This window comes from Eriocheir sinensis, chromosome 24, assembly GCF_024679095.1.
Source record: "Eriocheir sinensis breed Jianghai 21 chromosome 24, ASM2467909v1, whole genome shotgun sequence".
NCBI lineage: Eukaryota > Metazoa > Arthropoda > Malacostraca > Decapoda > Varunidae > Eriocheir > Eriocheir sinensis.
Genome location: NC_066532.1, coordinates 13,337,387 through 13,354,282, shown reverse-complemented (window position 1 = coordinate 13,354,282; position 16,896 = coordinate 13,337,387). Strand labels below are relative to the sequence as shown.

Here is a 16,896-nt window from a genome sequence, read left to right as displayed (position 1 = left end):
TTTTGTTTTGTCTTTGAGCCGCCTCCTGTGATGCCAAGAAATGAATAAATAATTAACAGTGCATATCCTTAACCCAACAAGAGGACACTCGACTTATACATGACAACTCCTAGGCCGGTATTCTCAGACGCTTCTGTCTCTCATACCAACTTTTTCCACGGGGGTCAAAGCAGATCAGTCGGATTCTCATGAGTGTTTTTTTAGGTCCATAGTACAGATAGGAGGTCAGACTACCACCAGGGTCATTAAACTACCCCTGGCAATACCCACAACGCCTACGAAAGCTGTGTGTGTGTGTGTGTGTGTGTGTGTGTGTGTGTGTGTGTGTGTGAGAGAGAGAGAGAGAGAGAGAGAGAGAGAGAGAGAGAGAGAGAGAGAGAGAGAGAAAGAAATAAATTCATAGATGGAGAGCAAGGATGCAAGAAAGGGAGAAATAGAATGAAACAGAAAAGAGAAAATAAAGAGACAGACGACTAAGGAGAAGTGGGCCCCGATGCGAATGTTAGGAAACTCTAGCGGGCCGTCCTCGTGAGCGTCAGCACTCTCACTGGTGTTTTCTCTCGGCAGGTGTGTGGGTGCAATGTACACCTGAATGATGTTAATTGGTGAACAGCTTCCTACCAAGTAAAATCAATCCATCAATCAATCAGAGAAGGAAAATATAATAAAAAAGAAAAATTGGAATGAGAAAGAAAAGGGAAACGGATGCTGCGTCGCAAGCCGTCGCGAGGATTCCTTTGGATGCTTGTGCGCGTTTCCCAGGCCCGTCGGTCTTCCATCCCTGAACCGATAAACGCGGTGACCGGCGCCTTCACAGTAATTATGATTAATTTTATAATCCAGTCTGGTAGTTTTAAGAAGCGAGTTCTTGCATCCTCGCCTCGGCGGGGGTGTGGAGCGCCAGCGAGCCCAAGGTCTCCCTGGCGAGCATGCCAGGAATGCAGGGCTCCAGGCAGGGCTCCTCGGCGTCCCTCGGGGCCCCGATGGAGGTGCCGGAGATCTTCCGGCTACAAACCCGGGCAGGTGGAGGTCGTTAGCCGTGGTAGGCAATCTGCCTAGGAGAGCAAACTCTATACAAACCCGGGCAGGTGAGGCTCGTTAGCCGTGGTAGGCAATTCACCTAGGAGAGCAAACTCTATACAAACCCGGGCAGGTGGAGGTCGTTAGCCGTGGTAGGCAATTCACCTAGGAGAGCAAACTCTATACAAACCCGGGCAGGTGGAGGTCGTTAGCCGTGGTAGGCAATTCACCTAGGAGAGCAAACTCTATACAAACCCGGGCAGGTGGAGGTCGTTAGCCGTGGGAGGCAATTCACCTAGGAGAGCAAACTCCGAACAATAAACCCGGGCAGGTGGAGGTCGTTAGCCGTGGTAGGCAATTCACCTAGGAGAGCAAACTCTATACAAACCCGGGCAGGTGGAGGTCGTTAGCCGTGGTAGGCAATTCACCTAGGAGAGCAAACTCTATACAAACCCGGGCAGGTGGAGGTCGTTAGCCGTGGTAGGCAATTCACCTAGGAGAGCAAACTCCGAACAATAAACCCGGGCAGGTGGAGGTCGTTAGCCGTGGTAGGCAATTCACCTAGGAGAGCAAACTCCGATCTCCAAACCCGGGCAGGTGGAGGTCGTTAGCCGTGGGAGGCAATTCACCTAGGAGAGCAAACTCTATACAAACCCGGGCAGGTGGAGGTCGTTAGCCGTGGGAGGCAATTCACCTAGGAGAGCAAACTCCGAACAATAAACCCGGGCAGGTGGAGGTCGTTAGCCGTGGGAGGCAATTCACCTAGGAGAGCAAACTCCGAACAATAAACCCGGGCAGGTGGAGGTCGTTAGCCGTGGGAGGCAATTCACCTAGGAGAGCAAACTCTAAACACACCCGGGCAGGTGGAGGTCGTTAGCCGTGGTAGGCAATTCACCTAGGAGAGCAAACTCTAAACAAACCCGGGCAGGTGGAGGTCGTTAGCCGTGGGAGGCAATTCACCTAGGAGAGCAAACTCCGAACAACAAACCCGGGCAGGTGGAGGTCGTTAGCCGTGGTAGGCAATTCACCTAGGAGAGCAAACTCTAAACAAACCCGGGCAGGTGAGGCTCGTTAGCCGTGGTAGGCAGTTCACCTAGGAGAGCAAACTCCGAACAACAAACCCGGGCAGGTGGAGGTCGTCAGCCGTGGTAGGCAATCTTCCTAGGAGAGCAAACTCCGAACAACAAACCCGGGCAGGTGGAGCTCGTCAGCCGTGGTAGGCAATCTTCCTAGGAGAGCAAACTCCGAACAACAAACCCGGGCAGGTGGAGCTCGTCAGCCGTGGTAGGCAATCTGCCTAGGAGAGCAAACTCCGAACAATAAACCCGGGCAGGTGGAGGTCGTCAGCCGTGGTAGGCAGTCTGCCTAGGAGAGCAAACTCCGAACAATAAACCCGGGCAGGTGGAGCTCGTCAGCCGTGGTAGGCAGTCTGCCTAGGAGAGCAAACTCCGAACAATAAACCCGGGCAGGTGGAGGTCGTCAGCCGTGGTAGGCAATCTTCCTAGGAGAGCAAACTCCGAACAATAAACCCGGGCAGGTGGAGCTCGTTAGCCGTGGTAGGCAGTCTGCCTAGGAGAGCAAACTCTAAACAAACCCGGGCAGGTGGAGGTCGTCAGCCGTGGTAGGCAATCTGCCTAGGAGAGCAAACTCTAAATAAACCCGGGCTTGTGGTGCTCGTTATACTGTCGTAGACAATCCACGCGATGGGAACACCAAAGAAAAGGAAAATAAAAAAGAACACCAGAAAAATGGAAAATACAGAAACGAAACATCAATAAAAGAAACAAAAAGATCATCCACCTTTAGGCCCTAACATCGCCAAAATTATGGGTGGGTCTCTTCTGGGGAGAAAGCGGCTCACCCAGACCAAAGAACATCAACAAGGGATGATATAGAAAAGAACACCAAAAAAATATGGAAAAAGAACAGAAAAAACATCGAAAAAGAAAAGCAACAGAAATAAATGAGCAACATCGAGAAAAGAAATACAAAGAAACATCATCCACCTTTCGGCCCCAAACAACATCACCAAAATTATGGATGGGTCTCTTCTGGGAGGAAAGCGGCTCATCCAGACCAAGGAACATCAACAAAAGGATGATGGGAAAAAAATAACAACAAAAAACATCAAAAAGAAGTAAAAAGAAAAAGAACAGGAAAACATCGAAAAAGAAAACAAAAGCAATAAAAAGAACGAAAAACACGACATCAAGAAAATAAAATAAAACAAACATCATCCACCTTTCTGCCCTAACAACATCTCCAAAATTATGGGTGGGTCTCTTCTGGGAGGAAAGCGGCTCACCCAGACCAACGAACATCAACAAAAGGATGATAGGAAAAAAGAACACCAAAAAAGAACATAAAGAAAGAAAACCAACAGCAAGAAAACACAAAGGAAAAAGAAAGAAAAAGAAAAGAAAAGAAATCAAATAGAAAAACAGAAAAGAAAGAAAGAAAAGTAAAAAGAAATAACAAAATAAAATAAAATAAAATAAATAAACAAAATAATATAAACAAATAAATAAATAAATACAGAATATAGTAAAATTAACTAACTGACTCTAACTGCTTAACTAACTATCAAACTATCTACTTAACTAACCTACCTAACTAACGGAAATAAAGCTGTTTGACTACCCATTAACAAACAAACTAACAAACCACTTAACGATCTAACATGGATAGTGAGGTAAGGTGGGATTAGACTTACAGGAGCTGCCTTGTATAGACCAACCGGCCTCATGCAGACTCCTTACGTTCTTATGTTCGTTTACGTTTAAGAATATGGCCTTTAAACCCCATTCACACCTGTACTAATACCTGACAGGTTGGGTGACTCCTTCTACCTCTGCCTGTTTCCTCTCCTGCTACTGTCTCCGCTATCAGCACACAATCTTCCCTCAACCATAAAACCCACACCTAACCTAACCTAACCTTCCTGTATACTCCATTCACACCTGTGCTAATACCTGGCTGGTTGGGTGACTCCTTCTACCTCTGCCTGCCTTCCCTCCTGTTACTCTCTCCGCTATAAGCACAAATCTTCCCTCCCCCATAAAACCCACACCTAACCTAACCTAACCTTCCTGTATACCCCTTTCACACCTGTACTAATACCTGGCTGGTTGGGTGACTTCTACATCTGCCTGCCTCCTCCTGTTACTGTCTCCGCTATCAGCACACAATCTTCCCTCAACCATAAAATCCACACCTAACCTAACCTAACCTTCCTAACCTAACCTTAATGTATACCCTTTCATACTTGTGCTAATACATGACTGGCTCACTTCCCTACATTCAACCACTAACACCTCACCCCCCCACACACACACACACACTCATAAAACTATCAAACCCTCATTTAAAACAATATATCAAACACTCACAAGAAAAAAACACCAGGACGCAACACTGTATAAAGCAAAGATGATGGTGGGAAGAGGGGGGAAGGGGGGGGGGGAGGTCACACGATAACCTACGCATTACCCCGGCGTGCTCCTCCGTCCCCTTGGCCCGTGACCCCGCGCAGGTAACAGCAGACCCCCTCAGCCGGCGACACAGGACCGATTGTGACACGCAGGTTACCTCAGTTTACCTTTCCCAGGCATACCCATTTCACTGACCCACGCGTGAGGAGGAGGAGGAGGATAAAATAGCAAAGGAAAAAGACGACGAGGTAGAGGTCAAGAAAGGGGAGCTAGCGAGAGGGAGGAAAAGGAGGAGGAGGAGGAGGAGGAGGAGAAACTCAACGTGGAGGGTAAGGTAGTGTAGGCTGCGGGGTCAACTAAGCTCCGCACCATTATCCCCTATTTTCAAGAGTAAAAAAAAAAGTCCTTGAATTGGATTTTCAAAGCGTTTCCATGACTGTTGAAGGTTTGTAGAAAAGATATATGAAGAGATAGTGATGTTTCATAAAGTAGATTATGAGATACTGGCACGGACCTAAAACGAATCTTTACCTCGAAAGAGTAGGTAGGAGCAACCCCTCACATAACTATTGCTTAAATGACACTCTCATAAGCAGGTCTGGGTGCGAGAGGGATTTAGGGGTCTTAGTGAGCTCTGATCTCCGTCCAAGGGCACAAAGCATTCAAGCTAGAAATCGAGCTAATAGGGTACTGGGATTTATTTCAAGGAGCGTAAGCAACAGAAGCCCCGAAGTCTTCCTCAAACTATATTTAGCATTAGTTAGACCTCATCTTGACTATGCGGTTCAGTTCTGGTCACCCTACTATAGAATGGATATCAAAATGTTAGAATCGGTGCAGAGGAGGATGACTAAGATGATTCAGGGGTTGAGAAACTTGCCATACGAGGAAAGACTCAAACAGTTAAACTTGCATTCTCTAGAAAGGCGAAGGGTGCGTGGAGACATGATCGAGGTTTATAAATGGATGAAGGGCTTTAATAAGGGAGACATTCATAAGGTTTTGTTGGTAAGAGAACCGGGTAGGACACGAAGTAACGGGTTTAAACTGGATAAATTCAGATTCAACAGGGACATAGGCAAAAATTGGTTTACTAACAGGGTGGTGGATGAGTGGAATAGGCTTAGCAGTCATGTGGTGAGTGCCAATACAATTGTCACATTCAAAAATAGACTAGATAAATTCATGGACAGCGATATTAGGTGGGGTTAGATACACGGGAGCTTAGGGTCAAAGGAGCTGCCTCGTACAGGCCTACCGGCCTCTTGCAGACTCCTGCGTTCTTATGTTCTTATGTTCTTAAATGTTTAAGAATATGGCCCCTTATGTTCTTACGAGTATAGAGGTTTTGCAGTGACGTCACGAAATAGCGTCTTCTGCACCTTGTGCGTCGTCTGCAGACCCGCTGGTGGTCACCTCCCCAGCAGAGTGAGCAGACGGACCACGTGTGCCCCCTCCCTAAGTCACTACCCGCGGGCAACTGGCAGGACCTTCAGCATCATTTGTGTTAAGTGATTACGCGAGATCGCTTGAGAATGCTGCGAAGCTAATAGACATCGAACAAATCAGTGCTTTTGTGGTTCATGAAGTGTGATTCCAGAAGTGGCTCGGCGAGTGTTAATGCCTTCACCTGGCTGTATTTCGTGTAATAATTCTCTCAAATACGGTGGACGGACAGTAATCAAAGCTTGGTGTGTCAAAACACATAACTTAAATACTATCCTTGCTTTTATTGGCAACCAGTGGAGTTCTATCAGAACAGGAGTAATTCTCTCGTGGTGGAGTTCCTTTGATTAATCTCGCTGCTCTATTTAAGACCATCTGTAATTTCCTTAATTGGAGCTTTGGCAGGTTATAGTAGATTGAGTTGCAATAATCCACTCTTGATATGATATTGTTAATCAACAATTTCTTGATAGAATCTTCATCCAGGTATTTCTTGATAAAAGCGATATTTCTAAGGTGATATCCGGCAATCCTTACAACATTATTTATCTGACATTTCAGTGTCAAATTGAATCAACAACACTCCCAAGTCACGAACACTTTCAACAATATGAATTTCATTACCACTTATAGTCATGTTACCGTCACCAAAATAACGTAGAGTGTCCTTCTTCCCCACAAGTATGAATTCAGTCTTATCATCGTTTAATTTCAATTGCTTATAATGCATCCAATCCTTGACTGAATTAATAACACTATTGATCTTAGCACTTGTATTTTCAATATCAGTGATGGAAAAGTAGAACTGGGTGTCATCAGCAAATAACTTGAATCCTACACCATGCTGTTGTAGTATCCTGGATAAACTAATCGTGTATATACAAAATAAAATAGGTCCCAGCACACTTCCTTGTGGAGCTCCTCTTGTCAGAGCTTCATATGAAGAAAAACAATTTCCAATTTGCACACAATAACTTCTGGTTTGTAAATAACTCTCAAGATACTTTAACGCATTGTCTACCACTCCAATGTTCCTTAAGTCTTTTATAAGCAATTCATGAACAACCGTATCAAATGCTGCACTAAGATCTAGAAGAACCAATATAGCACATTTACCCCCATCCATCATTTCTAGTAAATCATTAACAACAGAACAAAAAGTAGTCTCAGTAGAAAATATTGGCCTATATGCAGACTGACTATCAGGCAAGACATGGACCTTCTCCAAGTGTTCCATCAACTGCTCAATAATTGCATACTCTAATAACTTAGACAAAAAAGGCAAATTTGATACTGGTCTATAAGAGCTTACATTTTGATAATCAAGTTTTCCCTTTAAGACTGGTTTTATAACAGCTCGCTTTTCAGAATCCGGAAAGTTACATGAAGAAATACTAGTATTGACAATTCTTAGCACCATATCCATGAAACTAGGAAAATTATCTGCATCCATGATATCCAATACAGGCAATGGGTCACTGGCACAATATGTTTTCTTAGCTTTCTTGAAAAGTCGAACAAGATCATCCTTCCTAATGATTTTAAAACACTGCAATCTACAATCCACCTCAACATCAGCAACAGGCATAAAAGGTGTGTACACAAATTCCGATACAATATTCATAATCTTACTCTTGAAAAAACTACAAAAGTTATCCGCTAAATCTTTATCACAGAAACCATCGGGAAGCTTTCTTCTCAAAGTAGTACCAGTAAGACTGTTGAAAAGTTGATATAATTTGTTCATATCTGATCCTGCCTCAAGAATTTTAGTATGATAATAGTTTCTTTTACTCCTACTTATCAAGTCATTATAGCGATTTCTCACATTTTTATAATCCTCCCAGGCCACAACAGACCCCTCATTTCTCCATTTACGTTCCTTGCGTCGTTTCTCTCTTTTCAGTGTCAAAATTTCACCATTAAACCAGGGAGATCTATCCTTGACAGTAATGACCTTCTCTAGGATCGGACACACATTGTTATATTGTGTCTTAATCACCTCATTATAAATATCAGTAAGACAATTCACACAATTTGATTTAAATAACAAATCATTGTGAACACACTCTCCAGTCATATCATCATAAAAAGTCTGACTAATTTCACTGATAAATGTAGCAGCAGAGAAACCCACCTTATTCCTAAAATAAATTTTCTTAGTTACCTTACATATTGGCAATAATAATTTAAATGTTATGAGCCTGTGAACTGGGGAAATAGTAAATTCATGTTCAACATCCACCCTACCTATGAGATTGTTTACATCATCACTAATGACTAAGTCTAACATATGGTGTGTGTGTGTGTGCGTGCGTGCGTGCGTGCGTGTGTGTGTGTGTGTGTGTGTGTGTGTGTGTGAGAGAGAGAGAGAGAGAGAGAGAGAGAGAGAGAGAGAGAGAGAGAGAGAGAGAGAGAGAGAGAGAGAGAGAGAGAGAACAAGTCCACCAATTAAAGAAAGACTGCTCGTATTGCGTCATTTTCACTGCTCGAAGCAAAACACATAAAAGGCGCGAGTCATTTACGTCTGCATCAAAAACACGTCAACAAATAACACAACGCTTGAAATGCATTGCGCGTCACTCACATCCTGTTACTGCAACGTCAGATTTACCTGATATGTTCGGACGGAAATATAAACACGACCATAAACACGGATCTAAGGTCTTCTATATATGCTACTGGACTCCCTACAGGCACTTGTTGACGGTCTGTTCTTAGCGCCGTGACCCTGAGTGCGCGTCTCTGATTCAAGCCGTATTCTTAACGTGTCGGCATCTGACTTCGCCTGTTTCAAAATTCCTCTCGGAGAAGTTGCTGGGTTATGCATGGACTGTTTTGTGGGAGAAGAGAAATATTTCCACTGGAGTTCTTAGCATGAAGGAAAAGCAACAACAGTGTAACAAAAGTGGCAATCTATCGAGTCTCAAATCTGAAACCCACGTCGCTCCGCCTCTCTGTAACGAAGACCTTGTGTATACAGAGACTTAGGAAAGGAAAGAATGCGCCTCACTGCCTTTATTTATATACGTTTTCCTTGCATCAAAGGAAGGTCAAATTGAACGTAGGGAAAACCTCGCAAGCAATTCAGACTCTTTCGTCTTTTGAAACTTTTATGAATTGAAAACAGCGCCGCGGGGCAGAGAACGAGATACCCAGATCATGACAGTCTGCTTACCTATAGGGATTCTGAGTCTCTCCAGCTACGGCCGTGTTCTCAAACCTTTCAGGGCCTACACACCCACACTTGATAAGGCTTTGGTAGAGTCTGTGTTGGTATTTCCATGGTTAATTTTATGAGCTTAGTGATAGTTTCACAAAGCCTCTGCGCCATGAGTGTGAGAATGACACATTATCAAACCTTCCAGGGCACACCCACACTTGATAAGGCTTTGATATAGGTTGTGTTAGTATTTCCATGTTTAGTTTTACGATCCTAATGACAGTTTGACCATGAACGTGGAAAAGACACATTCTAAAACCTTTCTTGGCTTACACATCCACATTTGATAAGGCATTGATTGAGACTGTGTCAGTATTTCCATGGGTAATTTTACGAGCCTAATGATAGATGGACAAGGCTTCTGCACCGTGAATAGGAAACACACACATGAGAACACGACCAATCCCCTTTGTGGCCTTGGGAAATAGACGCTGTGAGAGCCGAAAGCGTCTGAGAATACTGGCCCGTATGTCTTCTTATAGGCGACAGCAGAGGCGCTAACAGACAGAAGGCCACAGCTAGCAACACACGGCAGAGCAGGTCGAAAAATAAAGGCTAATGAGCACGTACTAATAAACGATTCCGGAATTGTTTTTTGGGGGAAACTTTGTGAATAATGGAAACCCGATGAAAAATACCAATAATTTTTTTACGAGTTAATGTAATATAAATAAATATGGTTTATGAGGCGCTCTGATGAATATAATTATATTAATGACGCCGGGAAAATTCATACACACACAAAAAAAAAAATTAAATAAAAAATAAAAAAACAAGAAACATACACACTAATATATCTATCTATCTATCTATTTATTATCTATCTCTATATCTATCTGTATCTTATGTCTATCTATCTATCTATTTATATATTTCACGCTATCTCTGTCTACTTATCTTTCTATCTGTCTAACTCTCCATCTATATCTAATTACTTATATATCTGTCTATATTACCTATCTAACCAGCTTTGTATCTATTCATCAATCTATCTATCTAACCTTACTATAACCTAACAATTCCCAGAAGAAACCAGGAGCAGACCCTCACAAAACATACCAAGACACACTCACGTTCCGCCCTGCAGTAACCCAGCACACACACACACACGGCCTGCCCGAGGACTGCACCAGGCGACCCGAGGCTGCGGAACGTACCTGAGAAAAGAAATGAAGATAAATTACTTTGTTTTACCTTTGAATGAGATGCCTGCAGAGAGAGAGAGAGAGAGAGAGAGAGAGAGAGAGAGAGAGAGAGAGAGAGAGAGAGAGAGAGAGAGAGAGAGAGAGAGAGAGAGAGAGAGAGAGAGAGAGAGAGAGAGAGAGAGAGAGAGAGAGAGAGAGAGAGAGAGAGAGATTCAGATTCAGATTCAGAAGTTTATTCCATTTTCCAATGGTTATTCTTCACATTTATACAATAAAGCACATGAATATATAAGTACATAGTAGCTACATCCTGTCTTGCCTTTATCTACGGCAAGGGGTCTAATTTTAAAATAGATGTGTAATAAAAATATTAAAATTAAAAGAGAAATAAAATATATTAAAATACATTAATAAAAGACTAAAAAAGACTACATATTGAACTGGTCACTAAAAAGATATTGGTGCAATTGCTTCTTAAAAGATGGTAAAGATTGTGCATTCCTTATCGAGAGAGGGAGGCTGTTCCAGAGTGTTGGTGCAGCCACAAGCATGGATCTTGCCCCTGTATTGGTGCGTGCTTTGGGGACGTGCAGCTGATGCTGCTGTCTGGTAGGAACAGTGCTCATGTCACTCACATATGGCAAATAAAACAAATAGCTCGGTACGTTTCCCTTTATGATGTTATAGGTCATTACGCCTAGTTCGTACTCGTATTTTTTGTTTACCTTCAGCCAACCGAGTTCCTTTAAGAATGGCGTCACATGGTCACGTTTGGCGCCGCCACCCAGTGCAACTTTTGCAGCATAGTTTTGCAAATTTTGAATTTGTTGCATGTGTGTTTTATTAGCGGTGCCCCATATTTTTATTCCATAAATAATTATGCTTAATACAAGCGATTGTACAGCTGTAACTCTTGCCTTTTTGCTAAAGTTCTCTTTTATACGATTTATGTACATAATGGTACTAAAAATCTTACTACTTATTTTGTTTCAAAAGTCAAGTGAGCGTCAAAATATACACCCAAGTTCTTCAGGGAGGTGCTGGGGATGATGTTACTATCATCATCCTGTAGGTGGATGTTTTGTGGGATCTGGGATGTCATTCCCCGACTTCCAATAAACATGCACTGGGTTTTCTTTGTGTTTAACATTAAGCCATTTAATTGGAGAGAGAGAGAGAGAGAGGCAGTAATTGGGTCTTTAATGGGCGAGTGGCGGTGAGGGTCGAGGGTCGAGGGGATAGGGCGAGGGGCGAGGCAATGATCTTAATGACGCGCTCTGGCCCCCAACCTTCGCCCGAGGTAAAATATTTGCTTAGTCTTAAAAGGGAGGAAGGTGGCCGGCCGCGTCAAGCTAACTGCAGGCGTCCTCTGATCGTCCAGAGTCACGCTAGACACCGGCGAGCAGAGCCGTGTTCCTCGTGGCCCTTAAATGGACGGAAAGTGGCCGCGTCAGGCAAACTACGGGCGTCCTTTGATCGTCCAGAGTCACGCTAGACGCCGAGGAGCACCGCGTTTCTTGAGGCAAAGCTGACACATGCTCTCAGCCAAGTCTTGGTGAACCTTCCTCGGAAATATTGAGAAACAGAAACCAAGACTGGGCTTCGATAAGTCTTAGGGCGATCTTGGTCTTCTGAATAATTGTTATTGAAAAGCCAGTCTGTCGAAGGATGGCCAGAAAAGGAGAATGAAAACGTGTGTGATGTAGCAAGGATGAAAGAATCATGACAGAATAGGAGGTTTACAAGAATCATACCAGAGCACGCAGGGTACAAGAATCATACCAGAGGAGGCAGGGCACAAGAATCATGACAGAGTACAAACCTTTGTGACGCAGGCAGAATACAAGAATCACGGGTGCACAAAGTAACGCTATTTATGGAGTCTGATGCAGGCAGGGGCAACATTCATAGCCAATCATAAGATTTTAAGTATCAAGTCCACGAGGAGATGAGGTACATGAATATTAATGTTTTTACAATAAAAGAGGTAGCATATTCAGTCAGTCAATTGGGTCATAAGCCGGGGGCGCGTCGCCACGCCCACCCTACGACGTCAAACCCGCGGGTTCCTCCGGGCAGGTCCCCATGTAGTTCTCTTCCCGTCCCAAGTACCTCCTGACAGGATCTGTTGATTTGCTCAATCCACAAACTATGTGGGCGTCCCCTCGGCCTCCTCCACTCGGGGTTAACTCTTACAAAAACAACCCAGTGATAAAGATTGACTTCTGGGTGCCGTGCTGGAGTTGGTGTCCACGCACTCTGCAGGTAACAGGCCTCAAATCAGTCTTACGAAATGATTGCCGGTTTGACACAATGTCATTCCAGCGATATCCCGTGATTCTCCGCAGACACTTAATACTAAATGCATCAATCCGCAGTTCAAGGGCGAAATAAAGATTAAACAAAAAAAAAGTCCGCTGTAGTCAACCCCGCAAATAGTTGACAGAGTAGCCGACAATCGGGTGGAGAGGTGTCTTGGAACTCCCCTGGTAGAGCTGCAAAGACGGCGGTGATCGCATCTTGCTGACGTTAGTGCCGGGCGCAGCAGCGAGCCACGCGACGCCACTCAAGGCTGTCACCACGCTCGCCGTCACGTGTCAAATCAAAGCCAGGCGCCGCGGACATGACTGGCTGCTTTTTGTTCGTTTATATGTTTGCGGCGCGGACACGTATTTTTCGGTTCCGATCACATGAGTCATCATATTATTTTGCCGGGAAGGAGGCAGCTCAGGGGCAAAAAAATAAAACATAAACAAGAGAGCCTGCTAAACGCTGCTCCGGGAAAAAGATAACAGAACGAGAGGTCAAGAGAGGTCAGTTTCGGGTGGCGAGGCGTCTTGAAACTCTCCTCTCGCATTCTTAACGTGTCGGCGCCTCACTCAGTTCGCCTGTCTGAAAAGCCTCCCGTAGAAGCTGACGGACCTTTCACGAACTGCTTTGTGATCCCGGTGATAGTTTTACACGACTTCAGAACCACGAACCGGAAAAAAAACACTCATAAAAACCCGGTTAATCTTCTCCGTGGCCTTGGGCAATAGTCGTAATGGCAGCCCGAGGCGTTGATGAATATGGACCTGTGTGATTTTAAAGTTCATCAAATCGAATGTTATATAAGAAATGTGTGTTTAAATATTCTTGCTAAGGTTTGAAATTACGGGATGTTGTTATTTCGTCTCTTTCTAGCATTACTTTCACGCATTTATATTTTCTCTATTTATTATCACCCTTTGGATATATATTTTTCATAGCATAATATATTTTTCGAGGCGAGTAAATAACACAATGATTATTTATCTATTAATTCATCTATTTATTTATTTCATTATTATTATTTTGTCTGTGCAGCAATACATCAATAACGGCTGACTAAGAAGGGGACACCACGCCCGCACGCTAACCACTCGGCCACCGCCTCCCCTACTGCCAACTGAAGTGTAGAGGGAGACGGTCTGAAGAGTCACCTTGTTTCCTCCCGCCACTCCCTCGCTGCACATCAATCAGTCCGAGGCCGCGCGGAAGCCTCAACGGGGGAGCCAAGCTTTGGGGTGGAGGCATGATGATGGTGGTGTCAACCCTACCGAACGAACTGCCACACAGGAGGAGGACGAGGAGGAACAAGAAAAAGAGAAAAAGAGAAGGAAGAGGAGGAGGAGGAGGAAGAAAAACAAGAAGATATAGAAGAAGAAGAAGAAGAAGAAGAAGAAGAAGAAGAAGAAGAAGAAGAAGAAGAAGAAGAAGAAGAAGAAGAAGAAGAAGAAGAAGAAGAAGAAGAAGAAGAAGAAGAAGAAGAAAAAGAGGAAGAAAAAGAAAAGAAAAAAGACGAGGCGGAGGAGGAGGAGGAAGAGGAGGAGGAGGAAGTGAAGGAGGAGGAAGAGGAGAAGGTGGTATAGATTGGATGTAAAACTGGTTGACATGTGGCTTCGACTGTAGAAGAAATTTCGAAGTGATCATCTAAATATTAGCGAACGAGAGAGAGAGGCGTTGCAGGGGAGGGGAGGGGGCAGCGGCTGAGGCTAAGGACGGGGTCGAGATAGATAGAGGGATGGTGTTCTTAGACGCTCCCTTCCCTTATATCAATCACTTCTAAAAGCCAAAAATGAGGTCAAACGCGTCCCCATGAGTGTTTCTTTAATTTCACAGCGTAGGAACATTTTCAAACTTCCACCAGAGTCATATAACTACCCGTGGAAATGCCCACAAATCCTACGAAAGCCTTGTTAAATGTGTGTGCATGGGCTCCGAAAGGCTTGATAATATGGTCGGTATTCTTAAACGTTCCCTTCCCATAAATAAATCATATCTAAAGGCCAAAAAAGAATGTTTCCTCACGCTCCTGGTGCAGAAACTAAGTCAAACTACCACCAGGGTCATAAAACTACCCCTGGAAATGCCCACAAATCCTACGAAAGCCTTGTTGAGTGTATGTCCTTGGGGGACGAAAGGTTTAAGAACATGACCCAGAGAGCGTTGGTGGCAGCGAGGGGGCGTGGAAGGCGGGGACCGAGGCATCAGCAGGGACGTCCTCGAGTGTGTTAGGGAAGTGTACCCGAGAAGCAAGTTTGAACACACGAGAAAACTTCTTTCACACGGGAAAAAAGTTATATATGTTAGCAGCACGAGCGAGTGACTGCCAGGAAGGAAATTACTGAAGTGGAAATAATAAAGTATCGAAAAAAATGTGATTAATGCAAAAAGGGCACAGGAACAGAACAAGATTACAGAAAAAGTTATAAATGTCCACGGCACGAGCGAGTGACTGCCAGGAAGGATACTGTTAGTGGAAAATAATATTTAGTGTCGAAGAAAATGGGGTTATTACGAAAAGGAACCCGATAAGAGAAAAAACAAACAAATATATTACAAATGTCTACAGAACGACCTACGACGAGAGGCATATTCTGTTAACAGTTAAAGTACAAGAAAACGAAAAGAGAAAGGAAAAAAACCTTGTGATTAAAAGCCCAAAAAACGGAGCAAAAAAACACGGCAATAAATCACAAATGTCTATAGAACTACCGACGACAGGAGACAAATTCTATTAACTGTTAAAGTGCAAGAAAACAAAAAGGGAAATGAAAAAAAAAAAAACGTGATTAATAGTCCAGAAACAGAAGAAAAACAAAACAAAAATATATTACAAAATGTCTATGGAACTACCGACGACATGAGGCAAATTCTACTAACTGTTAAACGGAAAGAAAACGGAAAGCGGACAGTGTTAATCACGGACCGGGTACAATTGACACCCCACTCTTAGTACGATCAAAAGGCAGCCAAATAGCACACTAGGGAGGGTAATGTTTAATCAGAAAATATGTCACAGTACGAAAAGTCTAGTGGACAGAGGTGGACGGGAAATAGGACAGACTCAACATGTAGTGCAGAGGGAAGCAAGTAATATGTAGCTGGTGTGGGCCATAGCGGGACACACACACACACACACACACACACACACAGCGGCAGCCTCAGGTCGGTATTGCCAGACGCTTCCACCTCTCACATCAACGATTTCCAAAGGCCAAAAAGGAAATCAGTCGGGTTCTAAATTTCTAATGAGTGTTTTTTTAGGGTCATGGTACAGAAGAAGGGTCAAACTACACCAGGGTCATAAAACTACATTTCGAAATGCCCACAGCTCCTACGAAAGCCTTGTCAAATGACTGTTTCTTTAGGTTCATGGTGCAGAAGGGTCAGACTACCACCAGGATGATAAAACTATACCCGTGGAAATGCCCACAACTCCTACGAAAACCTTGTCAAATGTGTGTTTCTTTAGGTTTATGGTGCAGAAGAAGGGTCAAACTACCACCAGGATCATATAACCACCCTTGGACATGTCCCAAACACCTACGAAAGCCTGTCAAATGTGTTTTTCTTTAGGTTTATGGTGCAGAAGTGGCCAGGTCAGCAGCCACACAGGTGGGTGGTGAGGTAGAGGTAGTTGTAGATAGTCGGATGTGACGCACTATTCCAGTGAAACGACAGTTGATATATGGCGCACACTCGGCGAATAAATTAAACATCTTCAATGTAAATGCCCGTAGCATTATTCAGAAGCGTAGCCACTTGATAAGACATGCAATTACTGAAGAACCCGACTTCATTTTGATCACAGAAACATGGCTAAATACGCGTGACAAGCACCAGTTAAGAGAAGTAGCTATCAATGGTTACAACGCGTTTGCTAAGTGTCGTCTACACACAAAAAAAGGTGGAGGTGTAATAATATATGCTAAAAGTAATTTAGAAGTCATTCAGCTTAACACAACCGAAACAGAGGCTTATGATTCATTGTATGTACAAGCGACGATCAATAATGAAAAGTATGTTCTTGGCGTAATTTACCGACCTCCTAAATCAAATGAAGACATTGATGGAAATCTCTACGCAGAGATAAATAAAATTATCAGAAACAGAAATGCAATACTATGCGGCGACTTCAATTACCCCTCTGTTAACTGGTCTGCACTCTCTGCCGACAGGGAAGTTAGATTAATAAATTTTGCGCAAGATACATTTCTTTATCAAACAGTTACCGCGCCGACGCCAGGAAATAACACTCTGGATTTAGCCTTCACGACCGACAGCCACCTCATAACCGCCTGTGAGGTCGGCGAGCAATTTGTAAGCA

The 16,896-nt window shown here is 43.8% G+C and overlaps 2 long non-coding RNA genes across 42 annotated transcripts; one reads left to right on the top strand and one right to left on the bottom strand.

Moving 5' to 3' along the window:
• Window positions 1–646: 646 nt before the first annotated feature.
• LOC127002866 (uncharacterized) lies at window positions 647–2,234 on the bottom strand. 8 transcript variants are annotated; one of them, XR_007756625.1, is made up of 4 exons: window positions 2,114–2,234; window positions 1,916–2,048; window positions 1,650–1,850; window positions 647–1,581 (listed from the first exon to the last, which is right to left on the bottom strand). It is a non-coding gene; the product is annotated as an uncharacterized LOC127002866 (long non-coding RNA). The 8 variants fall into 8 exon arrangements; XR_007756624.1 differs by having other exon boundaries at window positions 1,916–1,980; window positions 2,049–2,175; XR_007756626.1 differs by lacking the exon at window positions 2,114–2,234 and having other exon boundaries at window positions 647–1,250; window positions 1,316–1,581; window positions 1,916–2,038.
• LOC127002865 (uncharacterized) lies at window positions 1,015–3,414 on the top strand. Of its 34 annotated transcripts, none has more exons than XR_007756595.1 (5): window positions 1,015–1,159; window positions 1,290–1,555; window positions 1,689–1,824; window positions 1,890–2,421; window positions 2,558–3,414. It is a non-coding gene; the product is annotated as an uncharacterized LOC127002865 (long non-coding RNA). The 34 variants fall into 34 exon arrangements; XR_007756600.1 differs by lacking the exon at window positions 1,015–1,159 and adding an exon at window positions 1,167–1,289 and having other exon boundaries at window positions 1,358–1,555; XR_007756609.1 differs by lacking the exon at window positions 1,015–1,159 and adding an exon at window positions 1,170–1,289 and having other exon boundaries at window positions 1,423–1,487; window positions 1,624–1,824.
• The last annotated feature ends 13,482 nt before the right edge of the window (window positions 3,415–16,896 follow it).